We start from the raw sequence: 23,848 nt of genomic DNA, 5'->3' as shown, positions 1-23,848 counted from the left end.
TTGAAAGAAAAAATAGAGATATATAGACTAGAGAAGAGGTAACTTGTTGAGCTAGGGGGAAGGAAAAACGTTTGTGAAAACCATCTTCAAGTTTTTGAAGATCTATCCTGTGGAAGATAGCCTGGTGCAGGTTGGTTCTAACCAGCAAAACTAGGAACTGAATGCAAGCATAAATGATCTGTATTGAGGCTTTTTATCAGAGAAAACTTAATGATTAAAGCTCTAGGCAAAAGTGAAATGGGCTCTCTGAGGAAGGATTGGGATCATAGAAGGATTCATGACCTCTTCTTCTATATCCCACTGAAGGTAGCCTTTTCAGCTTTGAGATTGTGTGACGTTCTGACCTTATACTCATCATGGAATCTTCCTGAATCTTGGTTTTCTTATCTACAAAATGTGATAATGATACTGTTAATAACTGTCTCATAGGATGGTTATGAGGAAAATATCCTGAAAACCTTAAGGTGCTATTTGTAATGTTCCAAAAGTCTTAGTGCAGTTAAAGCTTAAAATCACACCAAGACTTTTGGGATACCCTTTATAAATGTAGATTATTATTGTTAATAACTCATGGGAGTGTTAAGGGCTAATGACAGCCCTTCAAGATAAAATGAAGATTTAAGGGTAAAATCAAGTAAATTAAAATTAGATGAGGTTTACATAGGCTTCCATGACATGGCTCCTCTTCTCTTACTTTTTATCCTAATTGGTGATTAGATGAAAATGCCTTGGCTAGGTCTGGAAATACTTCTAAGGATATAGTCAGTGATATTCCACCTTTCTTTCTTTTCTTTTTTTAAACTATGATTTCATTGGTTAAAGGAGAACTTCCAGTATTGAAACTCCTACCAATACACATCATCTATTGCTGTTCTTCAGTCATGTCTGACTCTTTGTGACCCTATTTGGGGTTTTCTTGCCAAAGATACTGGGGTAGTTTGAAATTTCCTTCTCCAGCTCATTTTACAGAGGAGGAAACTGAGGGAAACAGGGTTAAATGACTTGCCCAGGGTCACACAGCTAGTAAGTGTCAGAGGCTGGATTTGAACTCATTAAGATGAGTCTTTCTGCTTGCAGTACTGACACTCTATTATACTACCCCCACCTAGCTGCATCAGCTGCTCTTAAGCTTTACTCTTAGGAAGTAACCTGGGAGCCTAGGGAAAGTTAAGTGATTTCCCAAAGTCATACACCTAGAATGTGTCAAAAGCAAGTGTTGAACCAGGTCTTCTTGTTCCAAGGCTAGTTCTCTATCTAAAGTACTTCATGCCTTTTCAATGTCTGCTTTCATGATTTTTCAAAATGTTATCAGTTTCTTTTGTTTTTATATCACATTCTTTCCTAGTATTTCTTATCTTATTCAATGAATCCTTATAAAATAGGTTTTGGGGTTGGGTTTTTTTAGGTACAGTAAAACTAATATGGTGACCATGTCCATCATTCTGTGTGTGTGTGTGTGTGACATTCTATATCCATATGTACCCTAAAATCTCTATAGAGGAGAAGGAAATGTGTATCATCCTCTACTCTCCAGGTTTCAGTACACTGAGTATTATAATTCAGCAGAGTTTTGCTGGTCTTTCAGTGAGGTTTCTGTTTATCTTGTTTGCATCCTGAATCAGTGTTGAGATCTTCTCATACTTTTCTAAATTCCTTGCATTATTCATTATTTCATATGACACAGTAATATTCCATTACATTCAGTTACCACATGCTTGGATGACTCAAGTATGCCTGAGAAATATCAGATTTTGAAGTTACTGAGGGATTAGGGGGGAGAAACTTTCTAATTTGATGCTAATCAAATGAAAAAAATATTCTAACCTGAAGATAATATTTGCATAGAAGGACAAGGTTTCCCAGAAGATATATTCTTATATTCTGTCTCTCTCTCCTTCCCTCTCTCTCCCACTGCCCCCTTATTTTCTCTCCGGGATCATTTGTGGGGTAGATGATTCTATGTCTTCAGAGGGCACATTGTTCTAGCAAGAGAGAGACTCAGTTTTAATAGACATTTCCCAAGTAGACCACTCCACATACCACACCTATTTCAAAGCTCTTATGTTCCTTCCTATCTCTATGGGGTTGCCTCTGGCTTTGTACCTTCATTTTACAGGTGAGGAAACTCTGAGGCCTATTGTAAAAGAATGACTTGCCCCAAATTCATGTCATTCACTCATCAACAATTAATGATCTAATATGTACAAAGCATAATTAGGATACTGTCCCTGTCCTAATGGGATTTACAATTTAATAGAGGAGATAGGACATGTATATAAATAACTATAAAGCAATTAGGTGGACCAGTGGATAAAATGTTGAGCCTACAGTCAGGAAGATCTCGATTTAAATCTGGCTTCAGATATTCACTAGGTGTGTGACTATGGGCAAGTCATTTAATCCCTTTTTGCCTCAGTTTTCTCAACTATAAAATGGGGATAAAAATAGAACCTACCTCCCAAGGCAGTTATGTGAAGCAAATGAGATAATATTTATATAGCATTTAGCACAGTGCCTGGTATAGAGTAGATACTTAACAATTGCATGTTTCCTTCCTTCCTTGAGAAAATCCTAAAAAGGGTATAAAATATTGTACAAGGCTGTATGTACTGCGCTGGAAAGAATGTCAGCCGAGCACAACCTGCTTTGCTCCGTTCTTCTTCCTGGCTAGAGAAGCTCTAATATACATGCTCATTGTCCATTCTGAGCTATTTAATAATTTAAAACAGGCTTTATGGGCCAAAGCTTGAAGATCTTAGGGAGCACATATTTTCATCACTGCTGCCATTGAAGGTAAGGGCCTTAAAATTAAAGGAAGGATATGAACAGTAGACAAGTAGAGAAGGTGGTATTAAGGAAAGGATTTTGGACTTCTAGATAAGGGCTTAAGATACAGAAATGGTGGCTTATTGGCCAGGGTCGGAGTATATAATAGAGGGCAAGGAAGAATATTTTTTCAGGTTTAATTTAAAAAGTTTTCAGCTGAAAATAGAAGGGAAATTACCCACATAAAAACAAAACAAATACAGTTAGCAAGAAATTGAAATCCACAATAAGCTTGGAGCTAAGAGGTGAAGGTACGCTCCTTGCTGCAGAGGCTGTTTGTTTTGTTTTGTTTGTATTTTCAGTAACTGGCAGGGGTTTTTCTCTTATCAAGAAATTAATAACTTTTTCTTGAATATTTACATTTCAAAGAACATTTAATAGCTCTCAGTAATTTTGTCACTCAACAGCTAGGTGGCACAGTAGATAGTGCCTCAAGTCAGGAAGGCTCATCTTGCTGAGTTCAAATCTGGCCTCAGACACTTACTAGCTGTGTGACCCTGGACAAGTCACTTAACCTTGTTGCCTCAGTTGATCATCTGTAAAATGAGATGGAGAAGGAAATGGCCAACCACTCCAATATCTTTTCCAAGAAAACTCCTAATGGAGTCATAGAGAGTCGGAGATGAATGAAATAACTGAACAATAACAGCAACATGAGTTTATCACCAATACTGAATTAATTCTGTTCCTACATACTTTAAGAATTTGTTAATGTGATTAGTGAGCTCTGGGGGAGGTCTTTGAATAATGGGGGTGAATGAAATAGGTGCCATAGGTCTAGAAATAGGAAAATATTGTCTTGGTTTTCCAAAATTGAAAGAAGGTAGATTCATCAAGCTATAGTCAATGAACTCAACTCTGAGTCTCATTAAATATAGAAGGGATTTAAATTATTTTTAAAGAGTGATTTGTAAGCACTTTTAATTGAAAGCAGTGACCACTATGAACTGGAATTGGTTCTTAAATAATCAGTCATGTCAAACAAACCTAATTTATTTTTGACAAAGCAACTCTTCAAGGTGGATGCTATAGGCATAGGAAACCTGGATTTCAGCACTGCATTTGGCATAGTCATTAATGATATCTTTGTGGACAAAATGGAGGACTGGATGATAATAAGCTGTAGTTTTGGAGGGAGGATTTTTGGTCCAAATTTATTATTTCAATGACATAGAGAACTTCTGTTGAGGAATCTCCCCTTATTAATGCAATTTTACAACTATTCTGAAACTCATAGTCTAAAAATTACCTGGAGGCACTGAGGGGTTAATTGACAAGCAGCCAGTTTGTGTTAAAGACTGGACATGAACCCCAGTCTTTCTGATTCCAAAGTCAGCTCTCTTATATTGCATGCGACTTCTCAATAATCATATAGGTAAGTGAATTGAAACTGACTGAATAATCTGATTCAGGCTGATGACTTATTGGTTAGTGTCAATCTGGAGGGCGTTCCCCAAGAGTGTTATTTTACAGGACTCTGTCCTTGGTGCTATCTATTTAATATTTTTCTTACTATCTCAGATAATAACCTATTACTTCATCAAGTCCCCTGCATCTCAGAGTTGTAGATGAAAGGAAGCTGGGAGGGAAAGTTAATTCCATTGTTCAACAGATTGGGATCTAAAAAGGTCTTGTCAGACTAAAGTGCTAGACTAAATCTTGTAAAGTGAAACTTGATGGTCATAAATGGCCTCAAAAATCAATCATGCAAGTACATGGTTGTGAAAGCATGACTAGATAACAATTCGTACAACAATAACAGACCCCTGAAAACTTTAAAGGATTATAGAGTTAACAGCATGAATTTGCAATCTAAATAGACAATATGTTTTTCAGTCGTATGAATATGAGTATATTTTCAAGGATAAAGGTAAGAATCTTGCTATACTCTACCTTGATCAGACTATTCCTGGAATTATTTGTTCATTCCTAGGTGACACATTTTTGGAAGACCACTGACAAGCTATAGCATGTCCTAAGAGGGCAACTAGGACAGTGGAAAAAACTCAAAACACTAGCTTTTAAGGATGAGCTAGAAGTACTAGGGATATTTAAGCTAGAGCAGGGAAGACTTTATAATTTCCTCAGAGCTGTCCTGTAGAAGGAGGATTAGACTGGTTATAGCAGGGCAAAACCAGAACCAGGGGTTGGAAGATACAAAAAAGAAGGTTTCAGCTCAACTTAAGGAAAAACTTCCTCACAATTAGAACTGTCCAGAAAGAAAAAAAAGTGGGTTTGAATGGTAGAGCTTCCCATCACCAGACATTTTTAAAGCAAGGCTGAATCACCAGGGCATGTTTTGAAAGGAGTGATTCTAGATGAAAATTCTGAGGGAGGCCATAGATAGGATTAATATATTAGATGGGACTGAACTTAGATGGCCTCTGAATCCCTTTCACCTCTGAGAATCTATGGTTGTTTGGAAGGAAGGGCAGACATTCTCCCACACAAGTTAAATGCCTCAATCACTGAGGTCTTTGAGAAACATCTGATTTGAAATAACACTTTATATCTAAGCTTGCATTGGGAATTACTGAGTGAAACCAGTTCTCAATTAAGTTTCTCTGCCTCTCTCATTTTCCTGACTAGATGTGTGTGTATAGCGGTGTATATATAGGTGTAGCTGTGTGTATATGTGTGCTACACAACACAGCAGCGGGAGAAAGAGAGAAAAGTCTCTGTGCTCTTGACAAAAAAGAGAAGCTACCCTGTTCAATCAACTGTGGGAGAAACTGAATTATTTATACTTCCTTTATCAGTCACTGGGAAAGATAATTTCATCGTTGAATTTTAAGTTTTTTGTTAATTAACCACTTTTTCAGTTCAGTGCCTCTCAACGAGAAGCTGGCTCACTGCAGAGTCTTGTCACAGGAGGGCCAGGGATCACACTTTGCCTCCAGCCCCCACTGCAGCAATGACATATGGGTGTTTAGATGCCTTTATTTTTCCTGAGGTTTTCTTGGTTTTGCTTGGTTGCAGATATTCAAAGTTTCATTTAAGACTCCAAATCTAACCCAAACATTCTGCAATTCAATATGTCACAATGTGTACATGGGTAAATCATCCTGTTGTCATATTTTTTCATCGTTCTGTTATTAAATCCCATTTTTCATGGTAAAATATTCTCCAAATAGATGGAACAAGGCACATATATCACCAAGTCTGGTATTTAATACTAATCGTCTAAGCCTACACTGTAAAGCCAGTCAGAATTAAGAAAATTTATCTAGATAATTCAAGGGAAAAAGAACACTATTACAACATTCCTGAAAATGAAATAGGTTTTCAAATGGATGGATAATTAATGAAAAAGTGAATATTTGACCCCAACGATACAGATAATGGTTTGATAGCTCCCATTTCATTGTGGCTACATATGTTCTCAGTGATTTGAACTAGAGTTGGGGCACTATTGTTGTTATGGTCTAAGCCTGTGAATTTATTAGGATATGCAACTTTTCCCACTAATTCCAAGTTGCCTGGGGCACTGAGAAGCTAAATAATGTGGCTGGGCACCTATAGCATTTGTCAGAGAAAGGGACTGAACCCAAATCCACGCTGATGCTAATATCAGTCCTCTATCCACTGTAGCATTCCTCTCTCGCTTCCTCTCCTTCTTCTATAATGATCCCCTTTACAAAATCTGTTATAAGTGGAGCCTCCCCTCCTCCTCCTCTCTGTCTTCTTCATCTTCTCCTTACTCTTCCTCCTACTATTAATAAATCATATTTACATGGCATTTTACACCTGTGAAGCACTTTTCACACTGTTTTGCCCTCACAATGACCCTGTGAAAGAAGTGGTTTAAGTATTTTTGTCTTCTTTTTACAGATAAGGGAAACAAAGTCTAAAAGGTTTGAATAACTTGTCCCTTTCATGAAAATGTCAGTGCTAATAAGACGACCTCAGGGCACTTGACTCCAAGTCCTATGCTGTACATAGGCCTCTGTCTTATTGAGAAGAAAAAAGAATATTTCCCTATCTGTTCCCCAACCAAGGAGAGGTCATTAGCCAGGCCTTCTTTGAAGACCCAAATGGCACTATGTATAATCCAATGATCTGCATAAACTTCTCTCCAAACCTCAGTGGTTCTTTCGAATTCCCAACGGTAGAAGTTTCAATGAGTTTTCCCCAAGTTTCATTAGAAGGTTAGAATGCTAGAGTATTTTTAAGCCATCATCTTGAAAATGTAAAATTTAAGCTGGTTGTTGGCAGAGCCACACAGAACTCATCTCCACATGAAAACTTTAACCTGGGCCTGTGCTTAGTCCTTGGTAAAGAGATAAATTGTGAAGGGTTTGAGTTAGGAAACCCTGAGAGTGAAACATTGCAAATCCAATCAAGGCTTCACATAGACTAAAGTCAATTCATTCATTCAACATGCATTTATGTGTTGAAATAACTAGACTTAGAACAGTGGACTTGGAGTTAGGAAGGCAGCCTCTCTCTACCTCAGTTTCCTCATCCTTAGAATGGAGATACGAATAGCATCTACTTTCCAGGGTTGTTGTGAGGATCAAGTGAAATAACATGTGTAACATGCCTTGCACTCCTTAAAATGCTATGTAAAAATGCTAACTGTGATTAAGCACCTACTTTGTGAACAGCCTCTATTAGGGACAGAGGATCAAAAGGGAAAATTGAAGCAGTCTTTACCCTCAACGTACTACAGAGGGGAAACCATGTGTATCAATGTAAATATACACTAGGAGAATCCAGGAGCTCGCATAACCTGTAGGTGATGGCCCTTCGGTTGAGCCTTGAAGGTAGATAGAAATGTTATTCCAGGCCTGAAAAGTCAGTGAACTTAAGGCATGATTTTTATTCCTCCCATTTTTAAGAGCTGCCTTTGCCTGTGTGTGTAACTTTTATAGGAATTCAGTAAATTCGCTATTTTACTAAGATTGGTAGCACTTTCCAATAAACACAGAATGTCAGAAATTCACAAGCATTCTTGGTTCCAGTTAGCCATGGACAAGCCTTCCATATGTCCAGATCATTACCTGGACAGCGCCCAAGTTACAAATGTCTAGTGTTGTGGGATGATGTCCTGGTGGACGGATGGCGAGTGAGAGTAAGTTCATCTGATTCAATTTAGGTAGTCAGTACTGAATAGTAATGACTGATATCTGTATAGTGCTTTAAAAATTGCAGAGTATTTTATGTATATCATCTCATTTAAGCCTTAAAACAATGCTGGAGATATTATTTTCCTCATTTTACAGATAATGAAAATGAGACTGAGAAAGATTATGTGATCTACTTATAGGAGCATAGATTTAGAGCTGGAGGGGACCTAAGGATTATTGAGTCCACTCCCTCAATTTACAGATGAGGAAACTGAGGTTCAAAAAGGTTGAGTGACTTGGCCAGGATCCTATAGTTAGTGTCTTTAGGTAGTATTTGAACCCAGGTCTTCCTGACTTCAAGTCCAATGATCTATCCAAAAACATGCTATCTATGATCACAGAGCTAATAAGTATAGGAGGCAAGATATGAACCTGACTCCAGAAAGGGCAACCATTGTAGCACATCATCTCCCCCAGAACTAATATCACAGGAGCAGACTCATTCATCGTTGCTTGCTCCCAGTGTAGGCAGATTAGCTCTAGGCCTGGAGTCAGAAAGACCTGAGTTCAAATGCAACCTCAGATTGCATGACCTTGGGCAAGTCATTTAATCTGTTTGCTTCAGTTTCCTAAAGTGTTAAATGGGGATAATAATAGCACCTGCCTTACTTCTTTTCTTCCTTCCTGCCACTTTACCCCTCTACTCTCTCTTCCCTCCTTTCCTTCTATCCTTCCTTCCTACCTCCTTCCCTTCTTTACTTCTTCCTTCCTTCCACAAATCTAAATCTAGTCCTAAATCCAGAAGAATGAAGACACTCTATACTCTGTCCAGACCAGGTTACATCTGGAATATAAAATTCAGTTCTGGAATGTCTTTTGGGAAAGATATTGACCAAGGTCCTAGGAAGGACCTTCATCAGAGTAGTGTAGGAACTCTCAAAGCTCAGTTAAGCTCTCTCTTCCTGACCTGACTCATGCTACCTATGAAACTCAAGGAAGGAATTCAACCTTTGAACTTTACTTTAAGTGGCGATCTTCTCAGAAAATGGTCTACTCTGCAATTGACCATGGTGGGCAGGGGGAGGGGAATGGAGAAGAAAAATGTCACTCAAGACAGTAAAATCTAATTTGGTGTAGTCACGCATAGGTTTTGACTGTTTAATAGTTTTTTCTTTCTTTTTTTTTTACTGCTCTAATTTAATCTGGTGAAGTATCAAACTCATATGCAAAAGGTAATAAAGTCCTTTTAGGAGTAAAACAGAGTTTATGTTCAGAATAGCAATCTATCAGTTTTGTAAGGGGCTGTTAAATTGCTGCTTTATACTGGTGATCAGGTTAGGCCAGACTGGCTTTGTTTTTGCCAGCCTGCTTTTCCAGATGATAAGCCAAGCTACCAGAGATATGGCCTCTAACAATTAGAAAGGGAACTTGGAACTTGCCATGAGAGAAATGCCACTGAATTATCTTACTTAAGATGCAGATCACTAGGGGCTCCCCTCTCATTTGGTTAGGGTTTATTCTTGTTTGTTCAGTGGCTGGTGAGCATTATCTCCAAATAATTTAATCTGCCTGCTTCTTGAAATCTCCTGGTGATTCACTTTTTCCCTATCTTGTATTGCATTCTTTCTCTTCTTTTACCCACATCTTATGCTTTTTTTCCTCCTAGAAGTCAATGGCTGTGATGGTTGTGGTCTCAAGATGCATGGTTTATTTATGATCTAGCAGGGTCTTATGTGTTTGCCATCATCTGGTCTTTTTATTCATTCAATCATTCATTCACTCATTCATTTGTTAAACAGCACCTTATGGTGGGTGGATATCATTGCTTTTTACAGACAAATCCCTCAGGATGCCTTAAGTAGCATGAACTTTTAAATCTGAGATATCTTTGAATTTTCAGAAGCAAGATGATCCAGAGGAAATAGGCAAGGTTCTATCAAAATACTCCTTCCTTCCCTCAGTAGGCTAATGTGATCTCAGGAAGTATGGTATGGTGGCAAGAAAGTTAGATTTCTAATTCAGAGGCTCTCAATTCAAATCCCACCTCCAAAGACTACTACCCTACCTTGAGCAAATCACTGAGCCTTTATGGAGTCCAATTTCCTGATCCTTAAAGTGAGGAGTTGGAACTAGATTACCTCTAAGGTCAAATGAGATAATAAAGTGGCTTAGCAAAGTGCCTGACATATAACAGTGCTTAATAAATATTTATCTCCTTTCTTCTAATTCTAAATCTCTGAATCTATAATAATGCAAATAACAGCATCCAGAAGAATAAAAAGGTTACTGCTATTGTATTCTGTCCAGAGCAGATTATATATGGAATAAAGAATTTAGTTGCAGAATTACATCTTTGGAGGACAGAAGGCAGGAAGACTCATCTTTGTGAATTCAAATCCAGTTTCAGATGCTTACTAGCTATGTGACCCTGAGCAAGTGATTTAACCCTGTTTGCCTCAGTTTCCTCATCTGTACATTGAGCTAGAAAAGGAAATGGCAAACCACTTCAGTATCTCTGCCAAGAAAACCCCAAATAGGGTCACATAGAGTCAGATATGAATGAAACTCTAAAGCAACAAAAATCTTTGGAGGAACATTAACACAAGTCCCAGGGCAATGAAGCCATTCAAAGCCATTTATGTACCAAGTATTTATAGAGCACTTATCTTGTGAGAAGCAGCATGATATGGTACATAGAGAGCTGACCTTGGAATCATGAAGACCTGGGTTGAAGCCTTACTTCTGATAAATACTATGTGACCCTGAGCATGTCAAGCACTCTCTCAATGCCCTAAGTAAATTTCTAGGATTATAATCACGGAATAGTTGTTGATCTATATTGGTAGACGATATTTGATCACTGAACATGATCAAAACAATTGGTGTAGTGACCTATAGTAATGAAATCACAAATTGTTCTTCCCTTCTTCCCCCAGTCTTAAACTGTGCATGAAAATAGATGCTGTGGAGACTGGAAAATACCACTGCCATGTGCAGATGTATAGAATGTGTGGAGAATATTTTTACCATAAAGGAGAAAAGAGAAGGGTTATCAGTTGTCTGTCTTCAGATATTTGAAGGGCTCAAGGGAGTGGAAGAGAGAGAATGTTTCATTGTGTGTTGCTCCAGATGGTATAATGAGGTCTAGAAGTAACAGGGCAGCCAATGTCACTCAACATACAGACAGTGAAATCTGTCCATAGATAGAATGGCATGTGGTCCTGGTGAAGTAGTGAGTTTCTTATCGTTAGAGGTGTCCAAGCATGGCTTGAATAATCACTTTTTGGAGATATTATAAAGAAGATCCACTATATTGTGGGAGATTAGATTAGTTGACCTCTGAGATACAATTGAACTCTAAAATTATATAATAATTGTTTAATTATAGCTGTATCTATTGATTTCCATTTAAAAATCACTTTCCTCAGAAATAAGGGAGGTAGAAAAGTGTTACTATCTCTATTTTACATTTAAGGAAACTGAGGCACACATAAGTTAAGTGACTTGACCGTGGTCACAGAGCCAGTATTGTCAGAGATGTCACAAACTTATGTCTTCCTATTCTCAGTTCATGTCTTTTTCCACTATAAGAGACACAGTTCAGCATATTAGAAAGAGTTCCAGTCTTGGAGTTGGAAGCTTTGAGGCTGAGTTCTAATTCTGATGCATACTAGCTGTGTGACCCTGGTTAATTTATCTTTGCCTCCTGGAGCCTCAGTGACCTCATCTAAAACTGGAGATAATAATGCTTTGGCTGCCTACTTTATAAGCATAATGCAAACCCCAAAGTATTATATAAATGCGAGGTATTAATATAGCGTAACAGCAAGGACCCCAACATACACAGGAGGCTGTTTGTTACAGGTTCTTAGATCTACTTTTCTAAAAGGAAAGCAACTTTTGAGGGGTCAACAATCTACTTTAATCAAGCACATATATCATCCACTTGGTTCGGGACAAAAAGTCAGCACCCTGAACTTCAGAGAAAATTCAGAGAAATAAAAATGAACAAACAGGGCCTCCAGCTGTCTGACTATAAGCAATACATACATCACAGATCAACAGACAGAGCTTCCAACTGTCTGACCATACGTATGTAGTTACCAGAGAGAGAAGCACCACCATCTGGGTTTCCAAAGCCAGAGGACACCTTAGTGACTACTCAGAGTCTCCTCTGGCCAAACAAATACTTCCAGTGAGTAAGCCCCAAAACAAAACCTCACCTCAGGGTATATATACACTTTTCAGAGCCAGAGGGCATCACAGCCCTTGAGAACCAGTGCTTCATTAGAAATTGACAAAAGGTCTGGTCTCCCTTAATCAAACTTCCTTTATGGGCAGGTCCATTAATGGATGGGGAAGATCTTTAATTTTCATTAACAATTAACATTACATTATATTCCCTAAACACCATATTTTTGCTCCATCAGACAAGGCAGGGCTATAGAGACACATCACCTTACTCTTTCCCTGGTTCCCTTACTCCTGAGCAGAGAAAAGTTATCAGCAAGGATGGAGATGAGGGTAGTGACTAAAGATTAGGAACTGCCAACTGGAAGGAAAAAGTGTGACCATTCTTAACCAGTTATGCCCATATTCTGAAGGTATGGGCAGAAGAGTGAGTATTTTTCCTCAGTAATCCTTCACCTTCCACCTCTAATCCTATATCCAGATAGCCACAAAAAGGCTACACAATGAAATTCCTTAATCTTTGGGGATTTTGTGTTTGTTTTAATTTTCCAAATATGTGTGCTAAAGAAGAAAAAAAGATTCAAATCACACAGTAACTCAATGGGCAGGCCAGAAGCTAGTTTCGCCACCCATGCATTTTCTCTCTTTGTCTAAGGCAGCCCCCTATGTAGAAGGAAGCTATTGTATTTATTCCATTTTCTTTCAAGACATCCAAGCTTATAACTTATTTTCTAGGGCAAGCACATGTGCATGCATATGTCTGCCACTGGATCTATAATTTAATTTTAAAAGGCCCATAGCGTATGGTATTTTTATATTTAAAGACTCACAGGCTATTAGACTGGAGGGCATCTCAGACAACAACTAGTCTTTGTATGGTCAATAATCAGGGTCTTAATGTAAAAGAATATCCAGAAAAGGCTTGCGTTAGATTTCCTTGCTCTCATAACAGACAGGGGATCCTTTCCCAGTCTCTTCTGAACTAAATCAGAGAGTCTAATTAACCTTAAACAACAGGTGGCACTGAAAAAAACTATGTTGTTTATCAACCCAGAAGGAAACACTAAAAGATAAAGCACCAATAGCCAGACTCCTAGCCCTCCCCCCCACCTGTGAGCATAATTAAAGGCAAATGGAAGAGGCAGCAGGGACTCCAGGAAAAAGTAATAGACATCTGAGTTCTAGGCCTGGCTTTGCCTGTAATGAGTTACATGACTTTCAGCAAAACCGCCATCAAATATGAAGTGCCCAATATGTGTTGAGCAATATGGATATAGCAGAATATGCCAGCAGAAGGTTAGCAAGAGACACCACTCATTCTTTGGAGGCTGAAGTGGTGGGATCTCAGGTAGGAAGAGAGAAAGTGTTCAACCAAAAGCCAGACAGGGGTGATGCCATGACATCTGCAGGTCACAGAGCTGAGCAGTTACTGTTCAGGGAATTCAAAGTCCAAGAAATTCCAAAGAATATTAAGAAGGCAAAATCTAGGAAGTCCCAGGCAGTTAATGCTTTGTCTAACTCATATTCATTTCAACTTAAGATGTTACCTGCCCCACAGTAATAAAAGGTCTACTGAACCTCTGCCTCATTCAGATTCCCTGTGGTCTTACATGGGGGTAGCTAGTTTTCTCAGTCAAGAGAGTACCCCAACCAGAAAGGCTCATCTTCCTGAATTAATATCTGGCCCCAGACACTCATCAGCTATGTGACCCTGGTCATCACTTAACCTTGTTTGCCTCAGTTTCCTCATTTGTAAAATGAGCTGGTGAAAGAAATAGCAAACCATTCCAGGATCTTTGTAAAGAAAACCCCAAATAGGATCACGAAGAGTCAGGACTAAAATGACTGAACAGTAGTAATAACAAATGGTCTTATATTCCATCCCTCTCCCCAGAACACTCACAAAACAATTCTTTGTTTTTGTTTTTGAGACAATGATGAGAGGCCTCCACCTATCCCCGCAGCGTGCTTTCAGAGTGCTTACTCCCATTGAGCTAGTCTACAAAGTAATAAAGAAATTTTTGTCACCTCCTGAGTCACAAATATCAAGTGGTGGTGTATTTGAAGAGTGTAATTTGTGATCATCTTAAATTCTTCATAGCAAATCAACCAATCATTCAATAAACAAGCACTTATTAAGTGCCTATTATATACTAGGCAAAGACCAGTAGAATGAGCCACCTCAGGTAGGTCATGTGGGGCCATCCATCTTGAGGTTCATTTTATTGTATTCCTTGTCCCTGGCCTATATTAATGTTTTGTCTCCTCCTGACTCAGTCACATCCACCAAATCAAGTGAGCTTTGATGATGCAAGAGATATAGAGTTTAAATTAAACACAGAAAGGGATTTTTTAACCTCCCGGGAACTCATTTATTTTTCATCCTCAAAATGAGAAGATCGGACTAGATCTCTAAAGTCCTTTCTGGCTTTAATATACTACCAGCCTCTAAAGGCATAAAGTATTATTGTCATCATTCTTCTTGTCTCGTTCTCCTCTTTTTCTTCTTCTTCCTTCTCCTTCATTTCCTCCTACACATGGCCAGCTACTTGATTGCTCTATGATAGAGTCCTGGACTTGGAGTCAGAGGGACCTGAGGTCATTTCCTACCTCAGAGATTCTACAGCTATGTGATTCTGGGCAAGTAAATCATTTCACTTCTCTCTGCCTCAGTTTCCTTATGTATAAAATGGGGATGATAGTGCCTTCCTCCCCTGGTTACCATAAGGATAAAATGAGATAAAACTTATGACTTCATTTGCTTTGCAAATTTTAGAGTGCTATATAAATGCTAGCTATTATTATCCTATTATGTGAAGAAAAACACAATAACACATCACATTTATGTGACACTTTAAGGTTTATGAAAAACTGCAGACCTTTGGACTAAGTAATATAAGTATAAAATGGCCATTCCATAACGCAGATGGAGAACACTGGGTTCAGAAAAAGTTACTGATTCACTCAATATCTGTCTGTCTGTCTGTCTGTCTGTCTCTCTCTCTCTCTCTCACATACACACACATACACACACACATACACACACACACATACACACACATATACATACACCTTTAGCGTCAAAGTAGGCTTTGAACCAAGGTTTTCTGATTCCAAAACCAGTGGCCTTTCCATTGTTGCCCCAAGATACTTTTAAAAGGGAACAGGAGAAATCAGCTATAAACTGGAACAGCTACCCAGTGGGGGGAGCTCCCCTGTAACTCCTTAGAGACTCTAGATACTGTCTAATAATCAAGGATGGAGATCAGCAGCTGCATTCGAGCTAGCTGCCATGTTGAAGCCCCAAAGAACATCTGGTCTCTCTTTTGTTTTTGTTTTTCCTGCCTCCTTCCAGGTTTGCCCAGACACTTTTGGGTAAGGAAATATCTATCAGTCATTGAAGGATATACGTTTTCTTGTAAGAAAAGCCAAATATTGTGGCCAACCTAAGGTAAAGCTAGTTGCCTTAAAAGACTGGTTGCCAGTATAACCTCTCTTTTCAGAAATTATGCCCCGTTAAACCTTTTGTCTCTGTGACCCAGGATGCCTTTTGAGGTCAGTCATCATTGCCCCCTTTCTAAAGGATGGGAACCTCTCCTCTGTGTAGTTCATGGCCCATAATAGATACTGGGTAATCTTTTGTTGATCTGATGTCAGCATCAACAGGCATTATAAGCACCTAACCTGTCATCTGTGAGTGAATGGATCTTTAAAAGAGTCTTTTTATGGAATCGTGAAAGTCTGAGTGAGTGAGAGCTAGACCCCCAGGGAGAGGTTCTGATGACTTGGGAGAGAGAGCCCAAGTACAGGGCTAAGTATGGAATGGATTTACGTAGTTATTCTTCCCTCCTACTTAAAAATGAGGATGATTCTGCTAGTTTGCATGTGACCAGTGGATCATCTTTCCCCTTCTCTTCTTTAAATCTCTCATGCATCTGCTTTGTCTTTGTAGAGCATTTTAGTCAGTTGGTGGTGGGAACAAAGTAAAGTTTTAGATACAAACTGTCTGATGGTAGGCAAGTATCTATTTAACTTTGAAAACAACTCTACTTGTGTGAGCTTCCTTGGTCTTGCCCAGTTATCCAGTTCGCTCCCACTGCCTTACCTCCAACAAAATCATTCCAGAGAAGAAATACATACGCTGTTCCCATTTTGCCAGTCTGGCCATTTTAGTCCTAGGAAAGCTGGAGCAAGGTCTCTGTATTTGAGCCTGAGGTTCAAAACAATATTAAGGGGGTGACTTGAACTCAGACTCGTGGCATGTAATTTCAGTGATTTTTTTTCAGAACCGGAGGGTGGCTAATCCTAGCTTAGCTTTGGTGTATAGCCTTGCTCTCCCAAGTGGGGGGCAGCCAGGGTGGACTCCAATGCCTTTGTTGCCATTGGAATCAGTGCTGAGAGCATGCATTATCTATCCAAGCTGAGGTAGCCTTAGTAACTGGGACCAGTGTAATATAGATCACTAGTATCAAACTCAAATAGTATGAATCTATGCCTGTTCCACATTGACTTAGAAAACTACAAATTAGCATTATCTGCATTGTATTGTATTTTTATTTATTTTCTTAAACATTTCCCAATTACATTTTAATCTGGTTGGGGCCATACTGGGGTGAGCCCCACTTTGACACCTTGTACACCACCTAGACTTGGTCTAGAAGTCAAGGTAGGCTTAGATTTGAGAACTATCATTAACTTCCTCTGTGACCATAAGTAAGTTATTTCACTTGTCTAGACTTCAGTTTCTTTATTTGAAAAATGAGAGGGTTTAGACCATGTGATTTCCAAGGTCCCTCCTAATTCTGTGCTTATACATTCTGACTCTCCCAGCTCCTAGTGCCTTCTGCCAACACACACACACACACACACACACATTGTCTTTTATTTTGTCTGTTATTTTATGTACACTTAAATATCTGCTCATTGTCTCCTCAGTATACTGTAAGCATCTTCAAAGTAGCAGCAGTTTCATTTTTGATCTTTGGATCATAGTACCTACCACATAGAAGGTGCTTAATAAGTGTTTATTGATTGGTTAATTGATTGATTGATCATGCTTCCACTAGGGTTAGAATTGTCTGTCTTCCTTAGAATAGTGAACTCCAGAGGCTTTTGGGGACCTATAAAATATTTCCTGAAATCTTTAGAGGGTATCCGTGTAGAGTTCCAGCCTTGGAGTCAGCAAGTCCTGGGTTTCAAGTTGTCCCTTTGCAACATACTATCTGTGTGACCCTAGGCAAGTCACTTAACCTTTAAATAACCCAGGCAACTCTAGAAGATTTTAAGTTAGAGAAGAGTTACTGATCTATATTGGTTGAACATATAGGGAGCAAGAGAGGAAGGGAGAGGGGGAGGGGAAGAGAGAGAGAGAGAGAATTAATTATTTTAAATATTTATGTCATAAGCAATTAGGTAGAAAAGTGGATAAAATGTCTGGCGTGGAATCAGGAAGCCTCATCTTCCTAGTTCAAATCTGGCCTCAGACACTAGCTGTTGTGACTCTAGACAAGTCACTTAGCCCTGTTTGCCTTAGCTTCCTCATCTACAAAATGAGCTGGTGAAGCAAATGGCAAACTACTCTAGTTTTTGCCAAGAAAACCTCAAACAGGGTCATGAAGAGTCAGACACAACTGAGAAAAGACTGAACTGATCCTATACCCTTCTTAAGATGCCTGCTTTTAACATACACTCTAAATGACAGTATTGACACCAGATAATTAATAATGGAAATGGAGCACGCAAAGGTGATCTTCTCCCTCTCATCAAACAGTATGTGACAGGGAACCCAATTTTCCCATGAATGCTGGGGCATGGGGACCTGACCCCTGCTAAGGACCCTACATTCACTCCTGCCTCCTTTCTTAGAGCCTGGTCTCAGAGACTGGCTTCCTGGAGGCTCTCTGGGAGCCGGCAGCAGTGGCACTGCCCCTTGTGAGCCACCCTGAGATTCCTCACCCCCTCTTCCCTCACACTCGATCCCCTTGGCACCACCCTGCCTCTGGTTATTGCTTAGAGAACCAGGTTATTCCCCATAATCTTGATCCAGCCTACCTCCTTCCTATTCTCTAGTCAAACCAGCCTCACCGCTCCTCCCTGTTCATGCCATTATATCTCTAGTTTCCTTGCCAGGAACATGTGCTGTTTTTATTTGCGTCTGCCTCTTGGAATAACTAGCTCAACCCAAGGGCTGCTTCCTATAGGAAGCGGATTTTGTTCTCTGTTCTGATAGCCCTCCCTTCAGAAGTTATTTTTTACTATTATCCCTTTTGTACCTCCCTCCTATTTACTTTCCTGTTTACATGTTGTTTCCAGGGACTATTTCATTTTTGCCTTTGCATTCTCAGCCTTTAGCAGAGTTCTCAGCACATGTTGTCACTCAGTCTTTTCAGTTGTGCTGACGCTTCATGACCCCATCTGGGGTTTTCATAGCAGAGATACAGGAGCGCTTTGCATTTCCTTCTGTAGCTCATTTTACAGGTTAAGTGACTTGCCCAGAGTCATAACAGCTAGAAAGTGTCTGGGGCCAGATTTAAACTCATGAAGATGAATCTTCCTGATTCTAGACCCAATGCTCTATCCACTGTACCACCTAGCTGCCCTAGCTGCAGGTGGTTAATTAAGTTGTTTTTTTTCTTTTTTTAATAAATGAACGAAAAAATGAGCAAGTCGAAGGGGGGGCCATTCTAGGTGGAGAACATCTCATCCAGTTGGGTAAGAAGTGCTACCTATTTTGGGGTCTTACATTCAGGAATGCAGAACACATCCTTCTGAAGTGGTTCAGCACTGTGTTCTGGAGACAAAAATCTTCACTGCTCTCTAGTGAATCCAGGTGATCTGTCTCCCAGACTGCATATTTTCACCTGTGCACCCCTCTTCCTTACTTTATGTTTTATTAATTTTTATTTCACTGACTGTTGAAATCATTAGATTGTGCTAAATAAATATGCTTTACAGTAATTTATCTATGACTCTCTCCCTGTAACATGTTCTCCCACAGGACTGAAGGTGATAAATTAATAGAAATAATACACTACAAAATGAAGACGCAGCACCTCATTAAGGTTCGATGGGAAATATTAAGAATATGGAGAGACACAGAAGATTAGAAAGCTGCTCATATTAAAAATTGTGTCATAATTTTAGAGACCTCTATTAGTTGACAGAGAGATGTAGCTTTTACTGAGTGAGTCATTTATTAGATGAGACCATGACTTCTGGCTTGTCTCTTCTACCTGCGCCCCATCTGCTGGCCCATGATGGATTTATGAGTAGCACTTCCTCAGCCACAAGGCTTTAAACCCATTTTGGAGACCAGGATATGACATCAAACTTTTGGATTCAGGGGCCACCTCTAATCTAGATTAACCTGCTATCTAGTAAAAAGCCTGTTGAACTTGGAATCAAGATGTAATCTTGAGTCCCAACTGTTATATACTATGCATGGTCTTAGCATGGGAAAACCACTCAACCTCTCTGTTTCAGCTCCCTTATCTATAAGATGAATGAGTTGGACAATATGGCCCCTGAGGTCCCTTCCAGGTTTGAATGTATGATCCTAGAATTGAGATCTAAGATTATCTCAACAAGATGTGATTTAGCAGGTAAAAAATGTAAGTTATTATATAGTGGTTCATTATCATCTCTACCCTATAGGATAAGATGCAAACTCCTCAATCTGGTGTTTGAGGCCCCCCACAATCTGCCTCCTGTCTACCTCTCCAGGCTGATTTCATGCCACTCTCTTTCATGAACTCTATGTTCCAGCCAAGCTGAAACACTGGCTCTTCCCCAAATGCAATGCTCTATTTCTCACCTTGCTGCATTCACATGTACCAGTTCCCAGGCTTTGGATTCACTACCTGTTCACCTCATCTTCCCCTCTCAGAATCCTGCTTCCCCAGAAAGGCACTGTTCAGATGCCACCTCCTCCTCCATGAAGCCCTCCTTAATCTCCCCAATCTGTCTCTCTTGCTCATCTTTCCCTATAATATATTTATTTGCATATTCTTTGTCTCCCCTCTGGCACATAACTTCCTGTCTCTGCATCTGCCCACACTATCTCTAATGCCTTGAATGAACTGCCTTTTCTTCTCTGTACCTTAGACAAATCTCTCTGCCTTTTCAATTGCAGAGAAGGCTTTGATATGAATTGGTGGAGGAATTCTTTTCACAAATCTAGTCTTTCCCCCTCACCTCTATTGTGTGTATATGCACGTGCATGTGTGTGTGTGTGTGTGTATATATGTATATATATATGTACATGGATGTATAGACAATGTATATGCATTTGCATACATATAAACACATATCATATATACACATGTATTGTATATGCTCATCTCTACATATACTACACAAACAGTGGTGAGTGGGTATGCATGTATATGCATATACATGTTATACATCTATGTATACATATACACAAACACACACCACAGGATATATTGTATAAACACATTTGAATGTATATGTAGATCATGTATAATATACACGATTTTCCCGTTTTAATCTTAAAACTGCACTGAGACTTTTGGGATGCCCTATATACATAAAGCACATACCTCTAAATATCATAAAGAGCTATAATTATATCGTTGTAGGGAAGCCCCTCTGATGCAGGTCAGCACCTAATCTATAAGTTATAATCTTACGGCGCTGCCTACGGCACTGAGAGGTTGAAAGATTTGTACGTGGTCTGTGATGGGACTTGAATTCATATCTACCAAACTTGAAGACTAGCTTTCTATCTATTATGCCAAGCTACTTAATACATGGCACTTAACAAATATTTGTGGAATTGGATCAGTTTGGGATTATAAAATGAGAGAGGCCTACTTTGGCAGAATTTCTATGAAAATAAATGAATTGAGGTGGTTTTTTGACCATGGATTTAGCATCCACCCCAAATGTGATGTGTCTGGTTCAAAGGCCAATGGGATGTACAGCTACACAATTAGCTAGATAGAGCTCAGGGCACAGTGGGTAATAGCTCTGCTGGGCTCTGCACTAGGCAAGCCCACATCCGTAGAATTGGGTTGGATCCTGCATGGCCTATTTTAAGAGAAATTGTGACAATTTAAAGGGAGGCTTGGAGGGGGGGGGGGGGTTGATGCTGAGGAAGCTGGAGACCATGTGATTTGAGGAACAGTGGAAACCATTGATATGTTTAGTCAGAAGAAGTGGAGATTCGTGAGAAACCTCACTGTCTTCCAATATTTTAAGAGCTAGTGTTTAGAAGAGCTGGAAGATTTTTTCTGTGGTGTCCCAGAAGATAAATCTAGGATTAATGAGTGAAAATTAAAAGGAGACAGATTTCAACTCAGCATAAGAAAGAACTTTTCTAAAAACCAGAACAGTCTGACAATATAATGGTTTGCCATCGTTTTAGGTAATCATTTAGAATAAGGGCTCTTAAGCTTTTTTTGTGTCATGCATCCCTTCAGCAGTCTGGTAAAACCTATGGACTCATCATAATCATATTTTGTTGTCTATGTTCATAAATGAAGGAAATACTGAATTTCTGTTAGAGATTAGTGCAAATGAAGATATAATTTTTCCCCCATCCAGACTCATGGACTCTCATCTCCTGAAATCCATCTACAGAGCCCTTGTTAAGAACCTCTGAATTAGATGTTGGATAGCTTTCTTGCAAATATGTTATATAAAAGAATTTCTGAGTCATGTATTAGAGAATAATAATCCACATTTTTATTTCAGAACTCTAAGGTGCACAAAGGTATTACCTTACAACCACTCTGTGAGGTAGATAATTCAAGTATTAGAACTTTGCTTTTATAATACAGTTTTTTCCTACAGTCACACATCATAGTACATCTAGGAACTCCAAGATATGAAGGTGAGGATGGCAGTGTTCAAAGCCTTGGAGATAGAATAGATAGACAGAACACTGTACATGGGGAACATGTAAGTCAGGTGGTTTGGTGGAACCTACAATGAATGAAGAGGACTAGTATGACATGAGTCTTGAAAGATGGGTGAAGCCAGATTGCTGAGGGCTTTCCTTGTCAAATAGAATAAGTTGTATTCTGTCCTAAAAACAATAGAGTCAGTGAAGATTTTTGAGCTAAGAGTAACATGGTCTGACCTGTGAACTAGGAAGATCCATCTGGCTGCTTTAAGGAGAATGGACTGGATAGAAGAGAGACCAGAGGCAGGGCGACTAATTAGGAAGCTATTAAAATCATCCAGGTGAGAGATAATGAAATCCTGAACTGGGGTGGTGACAGAATGAGTTCAGGATATACTGAGAGATGCTGTCAAGGTAGAATCGATAAGACTTGGTGCTGGGATGTATGGGGGTGGGGTGAAGGAGTGTGAAGAGTCAAGGATGATTCTAAGGTTGTAGACCTGAGGGAATGATGGAAGAATGGCAATTCCTAAAGCAGAAACAGAGAATTTTGGAGAAGGGGTGAGTTTAGATGGGAGAGAGGAGAGGGAAGAAAAACGTTTGTTTCAGAAATGTTGAACTTGAGGTGCCCAAGAGATATCCAGATGGAGGTGTACATTAAGCAGTTGATGATGTAAGAAGAGACCTCAGAGGAGAGATTAGGGATGGCTGTATAGCACTGGGAGTCACTGGCATGACACAGATGAGCATAGGAATTAGTGACATCACCCAGAGAAAGGAAGGATTACAGAGAGAAGAGGAAGAGAGAAAGGAAATCAGCACTTATTAAGTGCCTACTTAATAAGCACAGGCACTGTGCTATCTCAACTGATCCTCACAAGAGTCCTGAGTTATGAAGTGGTTACTATTTATTATCCCAATTTTGCAGTTAAGGAAACTGAGGCAGCCAGAGGTCAAATCACTTGTCTAGGGTCATATAGCTAATTTATCTCTGGGGCTGAACTCAAACTCAGGTCTTCTGACTCCAGCCCCAGCCCTCTCTCCACTGAACCCAGGACTGAGACTTGAGGGACGTTCCAGGTTAGGGGGTGAGGTATGGGTGGTGTTCCAGTACAGGAGAATGAGGAGGGATCAGACAGAGAAGAAAAATCGTAGCAAACACTGCATGGAAAACCCAAGGAAGAAAGAATCCAGGAGGTCAGGTGTAGTGATTTTTCTGTCAAAGTTAAATGAAGCAGAAACTTGGGAAGTCCTTGGGAGGCAAACAATATCCAATTCATCATGATAGTTATGAGTATTTGAATATTTTTGCCAAGCTGTGCTAAAACGATAACCACCATCAGCCAAAACAGTCAACATTGAAGTTGCCTTATTTAAATTCAACACATTTATGGATGCTTTGTATTTTTCTTCAACAACAAAGACATATAATTATATTAACAAAGCAAACACAAAAAGAACATATATTATCAAATGTTTAATTCTTTTAGTTGTTCATTCAACAAACATTTATTATTTATTGTGTCTATTATGTGCGGTACACTTTGCTCCATCCCAAGGGAGACCTGGAGAGAGGTAAGACCAGGCTCTTACCTCAAGGAGCTACACAGGGTTTCACAAGACATGAATGTGAATAAGTAGATACAATTCACAACATGACAAATGCTTTTGGAGATGAGCAAAGTGCTATGAGGCCAGATGAGACTAGGAACATCATGGCAGATTTCCTGGAGTAGCTAAGCTCTAAAGGACATAAGGAGAATGGCATCCCAGGCACAGAGAATGATATTAACAAAGGTGCTGAGGTAGGAGATTGTGGTCTTATTGAAGAATTTATGAGAATAACAGTCTGTTTAGAAAAGATTTACTTCATCTCTTAGAGCTCCTCCTCCCT

The 23,848-nt window shown here is 39.4% G+C and overlaps 1 protein-coding gene across 1 annotated transcript in view; it reads left to right on the top strand.

The window, feature by feature from the left end:
• The window catches only part of LOC140520247 (ALK tyrosine kinase receptor-like), a 505,219-nt gene that overhangs the window by 457,520 nt on the left and 23,851 nt on the right, over positions 1-23,848 (top strand). The gene's annotated exons all lie outside the window — the stretch shown is intronic.

The sequence above is a fragment of the Notamacropus eugenii genome, chromosome 1 (genome assembly GCF_028372415.1).
Source record: "Notamacropus eugenii isolate mMacEug1 chromosome 1, mMacEug1.pri_v2, whole genome shotgun sequence".
NCBI classification, from domain to species: domain Eukaryota; kingdom Metazoa; phylum Chordata; class Mammalia; order Diprotodontia; family Macropodidae; genus Notamacropus; species Notamacropus eugenii.
The sequence above is the reverse complement of the archived record's forward strand: the minus strand, read 5'-3'. Positions and strand labels throughout refer to the sequence as shown.